At 37.9% G+C, this 13,655-nt stretch overlaps 1 protein-coding gene across 12 annotated transcripts in view; it reads left to right on the top strand.

Annotated features, from left to right (window-relative positions):
* The window catches only part of EIPR1 (EARP complex and GARP complex interacting protein 1), a 59,651-nt gene that overhangs the window by 20,691 nt on the left and 25,305 nt on the right, over positions 1-13,655 (top strand). Inside the window, exon 1 of one of the 12 annotated variants that reach the window (XM_085543939.1) lies at positions 8,696-8,878. The exons of the other annotated variants lie outside the window; for them this stretch is intronic. The gene's annotated coding sequence lies outside the window, so the exon portion shown is untranslated. Of the gene's footprint in view, positions 1-8,695; positions 8,879-13,655 lie in introns of those variants that run through there. 12 annotated transcript variants of the gene reach the window in all.

The raw sequence follows: 13,655 nt of genomic DNA, 5'->3' as shown, positions 1-13,655 counted from the left end.
AGGGGAAGTGTGACTGCAGTATATCAGTTGAGGAGCTGTTTAAAACAACTATCAGAGAAAATCTCCTTTGTGCCTTTTAAGTGTGGAGAACTTAAAATCCATTTTGCAAGATCTCTTTTCAGTAAAAGGAAAACTAATTATTTTATTTATCCTTTTCCTTCCATTATCTCCCTAATGGCAAACAAACCAAATCTTAGTTTAGTTTTGCTTGACTTTTTAATGTTTTTAAACAAATTGAGTTGTCTTGATGACTGGATAACCAAGGAAATGAGCAACCCAGGATGAGTGCTGTTGATTCTTCTACTTTCAGATTTTTCAGTTTTATTGAACACCTACTTCACTTTAATGACTAAAAAAAATTGGAGTTATGTCTTTTGATTTTTATTTTTTAAATCCAGCACTCTTTTCCAAAGGGCAAAAAACCTGTAGTTTGCTATGTACAAACTATACTCTGTTTTACGCTCCTCCATAACTGATTATTTGCAGTTCACCTGAATGTTGTAGTAAGACTGTGAACTTTCAGGAAAGAAAGAATGTAAATTAATCAATGCACATGTTCAGTTCTGTCTGTGTTTTCCTTCTGTTTTGAATTGTAGATTATTTAAAGGCTTTATCACGAAGCATCATAGTACTTACTTCCTATCCATTTCTGCTTTGGGAGCTAGGGGGAAAAGATGAAGAGCTACTTAGAGATGATTCCTACTTACCTCCTAAATAGATAAGGAGAAATGGGAACCTAATGTGGTTTTAAGAAGGTAGAGGTTAGAACTGGTTATCAGGTTTATCAAGCATAACAATTGAGGGATTTTTATTTTTTTTTTTTTAAAGTCAGTTTTTCACCACTGCCAGGAAGGTGTTCTTTGTATAAAGTGAATGACAAAAGGAAGCAACACTCATAAAGTTGGTTAAAACTTTCAGACTATTTTGAAATCAAATACTTGAAAAATAATTTTTATATCATCGTGCTTGTGCTTGCCCTTGTTAGCCTTAAGGAGTTCAGTTTCTTAATCAAATCTATTAGTACGTATTTGGAATACAGTTTGTTTTTCCAGTGCAAATGTATTTTTTGACTATTGTAATTAGGATTTAACTTCAATTACATGTAGGAACACACAAAGCCACCAGAGGGCGAAAGTGCAAATGGAGGAGGCTGTTATCTGAGTTTTCGCGCATGCAGGCATGCACATGTGCAAATGTTCTCTTTATTGTTTTTGTTCTGCAAACAAGATAGGTGCCACTGCACAGCAATTATGGAGATTCAGTATAAACAGTGTGTTTTTATAGATTCAGAGCCTACACATTCAAAACTGCTGTTTTATTTTCCTTTTTAAAATCAAAATTAAACTTTTACTTAAAATCCGTTAATTTTAAAACATCAAATCTGCTTTGAGTGCAACATATCACACTTTTCACGGCATAAAACTGTGTTAGATTTCCAGCAGCGAAATCTCACCAGTAGGGATAATTAGAAAAATGCTCCTGGTGATGCTCTCTGCTGCTTAGTAGTGAAGAGAGCAGCTGACATGGACCTCACTGGTTTCACTGCCCTTCTCTGTAGTAAAAATGCTCTGTGTAGGGAAAGCTTTGACCGGCACTGTGATAGAATCACAATGCAGAAGTGGGCTGGGATCTAGTGAACTTGAATTAATCTCTCTAAATATTGCCTGGTGCTCTCCATAGCACTACTGGAGAACTGTATGGAAGAAGCTTCTTGTAGTTTGAGGGAAGTAATGGACCTACTTGTATTTTTTATTGTTGTTCTCTGTGCTCTTTTTAGGTTGTACCTACTATTTTTCTAGATACTTTAGTTATGTGACACTTGTAGCATTCCCTTCTAAGGACTGCCTTTGAGGTGTTAAATGAAATAGTTGACTACCTGATGCACATGATGGAAAACCAGTATGGAAATGTTAGAGTATTACAGGATGGTCACAATACTGAAAAGAATGTTTCTAAAATACAGAAAGTGGATAAACTGCTGCTGAACTAGAACTTGCACTGAGAGACAATCTGAGTTGCCCTTTGGCACTAGAAGATGTCATTGTATTCCTTTTCGTTTTTATTTTGAAAACACACCAAGAAGAACTGTTTTCTGGATCTGATCTCCAAGTATTTATTTATTTATTTATTTTAGTTCAGTTTTCAAATATTGAACTAGTCCAGTGTAGTAACTGAAGAGAAAAAACCAACCCACCCATGTTCTTTCTGCATATCTAGTCAGCACGCTGCTGCAGTAAGTAACATTTGGTGTATGACACGTATTGTGTTGTAGTACATTTAAGCACTCTTGTCCCACTGTCTTGTCAGTAAGGGAAACCTAAAAGCTGGATTTTCCTTTGTGTGTCAGACTTCCGAGTTATTCCTGAATTATGCAAGTGAAACCAAGAATTATGTGCAAGTTCCATCAGTTAAACATTAAAATATATTGTAATTTTGTGTTTTTTACATTTCATTCTGTGGTCCTTTTTCTAAAGTGAAAATGTAGTCTGCTTTTGCTGAGGAGATTTGCTTACCTGGTGGGCTTTTAAATGAACACAAAAGATACTTTCTTTCCCTTCTCCTACTGATCTAATAAATGTCAGAATTCATGTCCTGAGCATCTTATAACTCTTAATGAATAGCTATATTTTCTAATGTGTAAAGTAACAAATCTAGTTTTAGGTTTAACCACCTGATAATATTGAATTTTACTGATACGTAGGTTTCAGTTTATATTTTAAAATGAAAATTGTTTCTGTAGAACCTTCTGTTCCCCTCAGCACATACATGACAACTAGTTAAAATGCTTAGAACGTGACAGTAATTGTTTTGTGTTTTTTTTCCTAGTTTTTAGGTTGTATCTTACAACCTTAAGCATTTCTGACTGATTGACAAGAAACTGAAGAATCATTGCAGATATTTCTGCTACTGAAATAGCAGACAGCTACACAGAATAAGAGAAGTTGAGGTTAATATCTATTTGCCTTTTCTGGCATTGCAAAGACTCTTGCAGCTCAGCATAGCTTATGATGTCCGCTGTGTATGTGCGTGGCCATCTAGTAGACAAACAGCACTTTTCTGTAGTTTAAGAATTGCACAGTGGTCTGAGTTGTCAAGGATGCCAGAAGGTTTCTTGTTCAACATCCTATGTGAAGCAGAGTACGCAGTGAGTTCAGATCAGGTTTTTCAAGTTCCTACATGGTTGGTTCTGGAAAAGCTTTGGGAGTGAAATTTGTACAAGCTCTCTGAGTAACTGTGATTCCACTGCTTGGATGTCTTAATGATGGAAAAATTGTTGGCTTGTATCCAGTCAAGACCTCTCTTGTTTCAGTTTGCTCCTTGTTGACCTCGACTCCCTGATTCTAGAGTAGTCCTTCTGTTTTCTCTTGCTGAGTTCTTAATCAAACAGAAGCCTAAAAGACTTTTTTTAATGCTAATGTCCGTTGTCAATGAACAGAATGTCTTCTGTCTTGATTTAGTGGATCCGTCTGCCTCTTGAGGTCATGTGTATTTTCCTTCAATTTTACTAGGCTTGTTTCCTCAGACTTGTCCTCGTTTCTTGTCCTGGTCATTGAGTGTGTCTTTAGCTTTCTGTCCATCAGCATCACAAAGTGAGATTTCTGGTGCCTGGGTATATGCTAATATTTTGCAGCTTAATTCCATTCAGATCATAAAGTGTATGTCTGCCTGTTGCAATCTTATAAATCTATGTTTATTTATTTATTTTTTTATATTAAGCAGTTCTTAGGCAAGTCTTGTAACCACATTTGTTCAGAGAAATATCATGGAGGTGGTTTTCCTAGTCTCTGACTTTGACTAAGTCAGCCCGCTTCTCACCCATGTACTTGATTAAAATTTTACATCTGCTTAGCCCTCTCCTACCACTTTTTCAGAGTATCTAATCAATGTTGCCTATTACCTCATATTTTTAGGGGAAAAAAAGCTTCTTCCCCTCCCCTCTCCCCCCCATGTTTGTACTGCATATGATAGGATTCACCTTAAAGGTATTTTATTCTTCAAATTCCTTCTGACTCCCTCCTTTGCTGGTGTACCTGCCAAAAAATGAACATGAATGTAATGTTGCACTGAAATTGCCATCTGTTATCGTGATTAAAAAAAAAAAAAAAGTTGTCATTTTTTTCCCCATTGTTATGCCACCATACGTTAGCTGTTGTCTGCCTTGTATGTGAGATGGTTTGTGCAAAGTGTAGCATGAGAGTCCTCAAAGGCTGGTATTATCAACCAGAGAAATTTTACCTTCAATTGAAACATTTCAGAGGGTTTGTTTTAAGGCTATTCAGAGAATATTTGAATATTGCATATGAACATGAGAAAAAGCTTTTTTACTTTGAGGTTTACTGAGCACTGGAACAAGCTGCCCACAGAAATTATAGAGTCTACTTTCTTTGGAGATACTCAGAAACTGCTTGAGCACTTTCCTGTGCAACCTGTAACTTAGTTAAGGGGTGTTGGGTTTGATGATCTTCAGAGGTCCATTCCAATCCCTACAGGTCTGTGATGATTCTGTGAAGCCTTTGTATCTATGAGCATGTTTTTGTGGCTGCATCATTGTGAAGTCCAACAGAACACCTCACCCATATTGTCTCATTGATCATCATCAATGTTAGATGCTCTTTTCCTGAATTGCTTGTATTTTGCTCTGTTTTCCTACCTGTGGGCAGTGAGGTGATTGAAGTTCCACATTAATAGGAGGCTTTTTCTTGCTATCTGTTGTCTCTTCTTGTCTTTTCTTCGTGAAAGAACATGATACCCACCAAGATGTTGCTACTTTGGTTTGCTGTCTATTCCTAAACTATCAACTTTCAGCTGGCTTTGATCCATCCACTGATAGAGCTCCATTCTATCTGCTGTTCTTTAGAAAGAACAGTTTTCCATTTCAGCCTTCTCTTCCTGAATAGCCTGTGTTTGTCTGTGAGTTTGCAATCCCAGTGAGATTGTAGATATGCCGTAAACATAAAGTGTATTTGGTCAGTAGCAGCAAAGACAGTACCTTGTCTCTGCACTGAAAATTTGACCATGGGATGGCTTTTACAGGTTTGTTTTGAATTTGTTGTATTTCTATGCCTTTTCTTTTTAAATTTCAAGCTACTTAGGGAAGAGCTGTGTAACTCTCTACTCCATTTTCATTAAAAAGTTATGTCAGGATTTCTCTCCTATGAACACTTTAGAGATGTAAACAAATGAGAACGAAATAGTTATTAGCAGCCTGCTCCAGTAAAAGTGGCTGACTAGTGTAGGACAGGATTTATTCTTTGACCTTTCTGGACATTCTGGATGCACTAGCTCTTGATATCTTGAGGCATCAGGTAAATTGAATAAAATAATAATAAAATCTTTAGTAACTCATGTTTCTTGTATTAGCAAAATCAATTTTCTTATCCTAGTATTTGTACTTGACTTCATGTCAGAAAGTGAAGTGATACTGCATCTTGCTGTGTCCTAGCTTTGGCTTGAATAGCTTTGATGTTCTTTGTAGTAGCTGGTATGGTGCTGTATTTCAGATTTTTGATGAAAACAGAAATGATAGCACACAGATGTTTTAGTTGTTTCTGAGCAGTGTTACACATAGCAGAGGACATTCCAGCTTCTTGTGTTGCCCTGCCAGTGAGGAGCTGGGGCTATGTTAAGGAGTGGGAGAGGACAGGACTAGGACAGTTGGTTTAGAGTGGCCAAATGAATGTTCCATACCATGGTGGTGTGATGTTGAACCATAAAAGTTGTGGAAAGAAGAAGGAAATGGGACATATGAAGTGGTGGCATTTCTGTTCCCAAGAAACCATTGTGTGATGAACCCTGCGTTCCTAGGAGTGACTGAACATCTGCCTGCTGATGGGAAGTAGTGAATAATTCCTTTGTTTGCTTTACTTGTGTACTTAGCTTTTGCTTTGCCTAGTAAATCGTGTTTATCTTTGCCCATGAGTTTTTGTGCATTTATCTTTATGATTCTCTCCCTTATCTCTTTGAAGGGGTATCAAGTGAGTGCCTGTGTGGTGCCTAACTCCTACCAGAGTTGAAGCACAATGGCCTACTAGCTTCTCAGTAACAATTATGTGGTTATATCTTGAATTGTATTCAGTTTATTAGAATATTATTTTTCTTCCATTGACTAGTTTTGCTTGATGTGGGAGCACATCTGCAATTCATCTGCCCAGAAATGTTGTCAGCCAGTTAATGTGAAGACTTAGTCAAATTATGACTCTGAGGTCTATTGTTTCAGTCACAAGCCATTGCTGAAAGAAAGTCTATGTATGTTGATAGAGTAGCTTTATTTTGGATATCTATTAAGTATAAAGTAGTAATTGCAAAAGTGTTATGTAATGTGTAGTAAACCTGTCCTTTCAAATCAAGAACTTGATCCTTCGAATTCAAGATAGTCTCATGAACAACTGATTTTGGATGTAGTGACATCTGTCCAATTTGAACTAGATTACCGTGAACTGTCAAGTCATCTTTATTTGTCTTTGGAGCTCACATGCAGTAAAACTGTAGGCTAAAGGCTACTTAAATAGAACACTGAATGTGCAACTGTCTGGTGATGGCCTGATTCAGTGGAGGGGATAAGTGGTTCTCAGTTGCCATTAAATTGTTAAGGAGTGTAGTGTTTTAATATCTCACAAAGCATTGAGTGGGAACGTTAATGCATTGCTATCATCTAGTCCTACTTAACGGACAGCTGCTGTGGCTTTGGTGGTGATGCAAGTGAGTGCCTCTGAGACTGCAGCTTTCTCTTTGGTACTTCTGCATGCGAAAAAGGGCAATGTTGATAATAGTGTTCTGCTTCACTAGCCTTAGTGATGATGGAAGCCAGTGTGTATGCTTCATTGGCTTTTATTGGTGTGTTGTGCAGATCTCCTCAGCCCAGAGTAAACTCTAGCAGTGCTTTTTGTATGGCCAGCTGATACCTTGCTTCATGTGTGTTTCCTGATGCTGCAGTTATGGTGTGCTGGTGGTAACAGTACCAGGAAGATCATAGCAAACAAACAAAAGCAAGTAGTTAGAGCCATCTTCATTCTTTTCTGCTGCCTAGAGAGGGAGCTTGATGGATCAAAGATGCCATAAGTCACAGTTGCGACTTATGAGATCTGATTCTCTTAAGTTTCAGAAAGCAAGCATGCCTGTTAGTGCTGCTAAGCAGCTTTTACAGTAGACAAATTTTGCTAGAAGAGTGAAGTTTGGTGCATGAGTATAGTGAGGGTTACAGTTTTTCTCTTAGGCTGTCCTCCAATGGCAGAATTCCAGGGGCGCGTTCAGTAAATTTTGAGCTCCCACGGACAGATATATAAACATCTGCACATCCCAGAGAAAAAAAGTATGTGCTGAAATATTGTCTCAAATCACCTCTGGATGGCATGAGAAACATCAGACTATAAAAGTGTTCTGTTTATTCCTTTTTCCATTTTTTTCAACCTGCTGGCTGCATGTTTTCTGCAGGTTCTGTCTCACAGTCCCATATTGCAGGACTGGTTTACCTGTTCCTTCACATCATACCCACTGCTTTGCACACTTTTAGGTTGTTATCTGTGTTCTCTCCATCATGCAAGAGTTTTAAAATTTCCTTATACATTTGTATATACAATACAAATGTGGGAGCCTGGTGTCTAGCCAGTGTCTAGCCCAAGTCATATCTGTGTTGTATTGTTGTGCGCTAGGTGTGAGTTTAGGGTCACCTGTGGTCTGCATGCTAATAGTAAAGCTTTGTTTGTGCAGTGCTTTCATAGAATCATAGAATCACAAGGTTGGAAAGGACCTATAAGATCATCTAGTCCAACCATCCTCCCTTTACCATACCTACAGAAAACCCCAAACTGTATCTTCTAGCTCCCTATCCAGATGCTTCTTGAACACTGCCAGTGATGGTGACTCCACCACTTCCCTGGGCTTTCTGTGTGTTGGAGTCATGAGACATCAGGTAGGCATGGAATATGTCCTCTGTATGAATATATGCATAGGCTGGACCTGACTGGAGCGGGTTTCTATTAATGAATTCTTTTTTTCAGCTTCTCTTGGAAATACACTTCTGTTAGGATAGTGAGCTGCTGTATTTCTGCTTTGTCTATGTGCACACATTTACAAAATAAGAAGCTGTACAGTGGTAGCTTAAAAATGCATTTCAGTGATTAAAAGAAAAATTAAGCTGCCTACAATTTTTTATTCTTTACCTCAGTCCCTGTATTTCTAAAATATGTTAAGTGAAAGGCTACATGGGCTTGGAGTGCTGTGGTTGAAATTCTTAACCCAGAGACAGAATGGTGGGTTATTTTTTTTCCCCTCATCTTCTTTTGCCTTTAAAAGACAAGTTGATTAAAGAGAATATGGTTTATCTTTTTATGAATCAACTGAAAAGGGTATTCTTTAGAAAGAAGTGTACTTAAATCATGTTGGTTTTGAATTTTTTCATTTTATTAGGAGAAGGATGTTTACATTCATTAATAAAGAAGAGTGATAACTCTGTTTGTCAGTGGTGAGAAAGAGGCTTCTGCACACTTGCTGCTTGTTCCTGTCATACTGAGAGCACTAATGGGCACCAGCTGGGCTGCAGCTATAGCAGCTTCACCACTTCAGCCTCGCACAGCAAGAGCTGCTGTGGCAGAGCTGCAGAAGGGCCGCCTGTGCGGATTTAGGAAGTATACACTTGAGTTGTTGTTCCCTGGGCAACAGAATAACTGCAGCCAGCTGGCTCTGCACCACCTGAGCTGATCAAAGAGCAAACCCTGTCAGGCACTGATACTTCAGCTCCTCCAGCTTCAGCGGGAATGTCTGCAGGCAGTGAAGTAGGGAGCGTTGTCATTTGGATTTCAAGGTTAAACACGGGGGAATGAAGCAGAATGACAGCAGAAATAAAATGTAAACATTGTTCCTGTAGGTGCTGCCATCTCATGTATGTAGTTATTGATTCTAAAAAAATCAATGTAAAAATACTTCTTTACTAATGTACATATAAAAATGTGTTTCAGAATGATTTTAAAAGAAAGCAGGAGACTAGCAGTAGCTGTCTTTGTTTTAGTTCTTCCAAAACGATACATGAATCAGGGTGGTTTATCGCATGCTTAAGAAAAATGGTAAAGAATGATTGAACATAAAGGTTGGAGTGCTTAGTAAAATGATGTAATTAGGGAGGGCTGTGCAGTGCTGGCCTCAGTGTGCTTTAGGTGACTGCTGCAAGCCCATGACAAGTGCACTGTGTGGTGGTTACATATGTCAGAGCATACTTCAGTGACATGGGGCGTTTATTCTGCAGGTGGTGCCAAAGGAATGAAAGGTGGATGATTGAACAGCTGTGTGTTGTAATGTTGGCGGGTGTGTTCCTCTGTAATTGGGATCAAAATCCACTTACGGGATGGGTTGTGGTTGATGATGCTTCCTGAATGTCCATTTAACTGTCTTAACGTTTTGACCTTCATATTATACCATTGCCTGTAAACATCACTTTGCTTAAGACCTTTAAGGAAGATTCACATTTTGAAATCCTGTTTTAAACACTGTTATAAAATGGTAAAAATTGAAATTGTTTTGTCACTCTTCTTTAAATAGGTTTCTTTGTGTTTTCTAATATCTCTGCTGCCTATGAAAGGTAATAACTTCAATTCTGGAAGGGTAACTGCCATGGGTGAACTGGAGGCAGGCAGAACGTGGACAAGTGATAGTACAGGTTGACTTTTATTGAGCTTAGGATGTCTCAATCCACACCTGATTGAATAAGGCAGAAACAGAATTGGTGGATTTCTACATGTGCTCAAACCTCTTTTCTACTGAAAATGCTGAGTACTGATTAGCATCCATACTTCTCAAGACAATTTATCTTTTTTTATCCATTGCAAGTGTTTCTTTTGTTTTTCTGCTTTGTCATTGTCTTAGTACTATTTGACTAAAAGAAATGTTTCCATAGACATAGTAGTTTCAGGTGGGTTTTTAGGGTGGGTTTTTTTCCTGTTAAATCTTAGACCATTAAACATTTAAGTGGATTTTTTTTGTCCCTGTCAGAAATTTTGGGGGGAGGGAGAGTTTGAGTGAAGGAATCAAGTTTGAGAAAACAGTAACGTTGTTGGATTTCTTCTGACTGCAGAATCATTTACATCTCTGGTATCTCTGGCCATCTGTATTTCATTCTACTCTGCTTTGGTGAGGCCTCATATTGAGTACTGCATAAGATGTGGTGTCTTTAGTACTGGATAGACACAGACCTGTTGGAATGCAGACAGAGAAGGGCCAAAAAAGTGATCCAAGGGGTGGAACACTTCTTCTGCAAAGACAGGCTGAGAAGGCTGGGGTTCTTCAAACTGAAGAAGAGAAGGCTCTGGAGAGACCTGAGTGCAACCTTTCAGTAACTAAAGGGGGGCTGTAAGAAAGAAGGAGACAGACTCTTTATCAGGATCTGTTGTGATAAGACAGGGAAATGGGAGATTTAGATTAGATACATGATTTGATTTATTTTATTTTACAATAAGCACTGAAACAGGTTTCCTAGAGATGTGGTGAATGCTCTGTCTGTGGAGACATTCAGAGTCCATCTGGAAAGGGCTCTGAGCAACCTGGTCCTACATAACCTACAGTTATGTAGGTGTCCTTCTTCATTGGAGGGGAGTTGGACTAGATAGCCTTTAAAGGTTCCTTCCTACTCCCTATGATTCTGTGTAAAAGTATGACTTTTTGTATTCAGTGATACAAAAACAAATAGAGGTCTGATTGAGACTGCTTACCGTCTGTGCTGATTACAGAGACTGCATCTCTTCCTTCTGCGTTTATTCTTATTTACTATGTCAGTAATCTGTGTATCAGTTCATTTCTTAGTGCTTTTACTGGGGTTGCAAATCACCTTTTCTGAAGCAGCTTAGACAGTTCTTTCTGGCTTAAAAATCTGAATATAGTAGAAGTTGAAATTTTTGCAAGGGTGGGACTGACTTTTAGTGTCATAAGCAGATGTATCATGCCTGGAATCAGCAGTCTGTGTTCTTACATTCACCTTTTTCTTTTTTCTTCTAGGCTTGAAATAACCGTGTATTTGTTTAGGAATGTCAGATGGTTACTGCATTTCAGCCAGCAATGGTTCAGTGAATTGATCTGTTGTATGTGACATAATTCTATAAAGGAGAAAGAAGTACTTGCAGTTGAGACTGTGTGCTTTGTTTTGTACAGTCATTAGTAGCTCCCTGATAACTTTACCTGTCATATTTATCTATTTATTTATTTATTTTTCGAGGGGCTTATTTCCCTCTCAGAGGTGATTAAGCCGGAACAACTCTCTAAGGGGAGCAGTGTTTGAAGGTAGGAAGATAAACAGGATGTTTCACCTGTCTACAACTTCTCTTTTTCAGTGTTGAGACTTATGGTAGTGGAAATCTAAAACTTGTCCTGGAAGTAGCCCTCATTGTGAAGTGCTGTGGTGAAAATTGTTATTGATTTGACCAAGTTGTGACCTTTTGCAAATTGCACACTCTGTATGCAGAGGGTTTTCTCACCTGCTTAACTTGCAAAGTAGGCGTCTGAAGAAGGCTGTGAGCTCTGTGACTCTTTCAAGCTTTGGACGAACTCGCTGAAGTTTATTTCCTGCAGTTTGTTCCTGCACCCTCAGAGCTACCAGATTAACTGTGTGTGCGGTTTCTTTCTTTCTCAGTTCTGTCAAAATGTGGGACTATTTGCTTATTCCTGACTTCTTGCCTGCTTGCCTTTTAAGCTTGGATCATTTCAACAGAACTAGGTAGATGGAACTGTGTATAGTCACTCTGGCGTATGTGTGAGTATGGCGGCCTCAGCCCAGGAGGTCGTGTTAATGAGTGTGAGGAAGCAATGCGTAACAGGGAGTTGTTGCTGTTGGGAAAGTGTCTTACTCCAGCCATAACTACTGAGAGGTATACTGAAGGTGCACAGTGAATTAGACTAGAGACTTTCCTTGAGTGGTAAGGAACAAAAGTGACAGCAGCCTAAGAATTCATTGTCTTATTCTTGGATGGCTGTTTTGAGCAGTTCAGGAGTGTTACAGGACTCCCTCCTGTGAAACTCTAACTTACACTTTATGAAGGTGTAACTTAATTGTTACTTAAAGCTTAGTTAAACCCACTAACAACTTACTTAATACACTAGCTTATCAATTTTTTTTTTCTGCATTGGTGCTGTGTAATAATAATTCTGGTTTAAGCATGATGTAACATTAGAAAAGTAGTTTCCAACTGTATGAATAGGTTTAAGGTGCATAGGTATGACTTAATTAAAACACAGAATATCTGTTTGTTTTTATTTCTTTGACGGGGTAACTGGCATTGTCATTTAAATAATCCATTCATTCGTATGGATCTCTTACTAGCTTTAGGGAAATAATATGAGAGCTTATAGATGCAAACCAAGCTTTTACCCAATGTATCTGTGCAGTAAGGGGACATAATGCAGGGGAAAATTTAGGGTTTCTGTTGTTACTTTTTTTCTTGTCCGTTGGGAAAATAATTGATGATTACACCCACTAAGTCTTTCTTGATGTTAATTAAAAAAAAAAAAAAGATATTTTATTTCTATTTCTCTAATTATGGATGGAAAAATATAACAATTGTGATTGTGAGAGAACAGTAATTTATTCTTTGCTGTTGAGATCTGAAGAAAGTTTAATAGGTAAAACTGTATTTAAAAGACATATGCTAAAATACAGATCTTAAGGAATTTTAGTGATAAAAATTGAATTATGAAAGAAAATTTTGGTAACTCCTTTAAAGTCGTGACCATTAATAAGCGTAGTGTGGTTAAATTATATTTTAAAAAGAGAATATTCTCTTGCAATCTGGAAGGGCAAATGGCATCTGATGTACATAGTAACATCAGAGCAGCTTTCCAGAAAGCACAGCATTTCCTGGACACCAAGGAATGACATGTTCTGCAAGGTATGGAAATCTGTTTTTTTCTTCTGCCTGGAGTATCAAAGTACATTTCCATTTGCATCTCAGTAGCATCAGTAGGTGTGTGCAATTTGGAGTGGAAAAAAAGGAAAAGAAATTTTATATAATTACTACATATGTGAAAAATTCAAGCAGATCCATTTTGTTGGTGGATTTCAACAAATTTTCAAAGCATCAAATTGTTAAAAGAGCCCAAGTTACATCAGATTTTGGAGGGACGTCAGTATGTTTTCTTCAGCTTCAGCCAGTCTTCAAAATGCGGCTTGTTTGCTTGTTTTGAGGTTCTTGTTCTAACATGGGAATCTGATTGCGAATGACGCTCTACACCTTTATTATTAGTAGTACTGTTGTTTTCCTTTCTCATAATAATGTACCACCATAATACCAAAATGTTTATATTTTGGAGAGTTAAAATGACATTTCAAGGCTTCCTTAAACTCATGCTATGGTGAGAGGAAAGATGGTTTCTGAAAAGTTAACTTTTCAAAATTGGTTTTGTGGTTCTTTACAGAGGTCATGGTAATAGCATAAAACCTAAAACTTTCTATCCATAAAATGGACTTTTTGGTAATTTTAATCCACCAGAAACTTCTTTGTTTTGTTCTTTAACATTCTGTCATATATTGACTATCTAGGCAAAGCATTCAATAAATCTTAATTTCTCAAACTACTTTGTGTGTTCTGTTGAGGTTATTTATTATTTGTATAGAGTAGAAGGCATGCTGTGCATTGACTTGCCCTTTGCTAAGAAAGGTGGCCATCTGCTGTTGCTTCCTC

The sequence above is a fragment of the Coturnix japonica genome, chromosome 3 (genome assembly GCF_054131305.1).
Source record: "Coturnix japonica strain WE chromosome 3, WE-NBRP24, whole genome shotgun sequence".
Lineage (NCBI taxonomy): Eukaryota > Metazoa > Chordata > Aves > Galliformes > Phasianidae > Coturnix > Coturnix japonica.
This window is presented reverse-complemented; position numbering and strand designations above follow the sequence as displayed.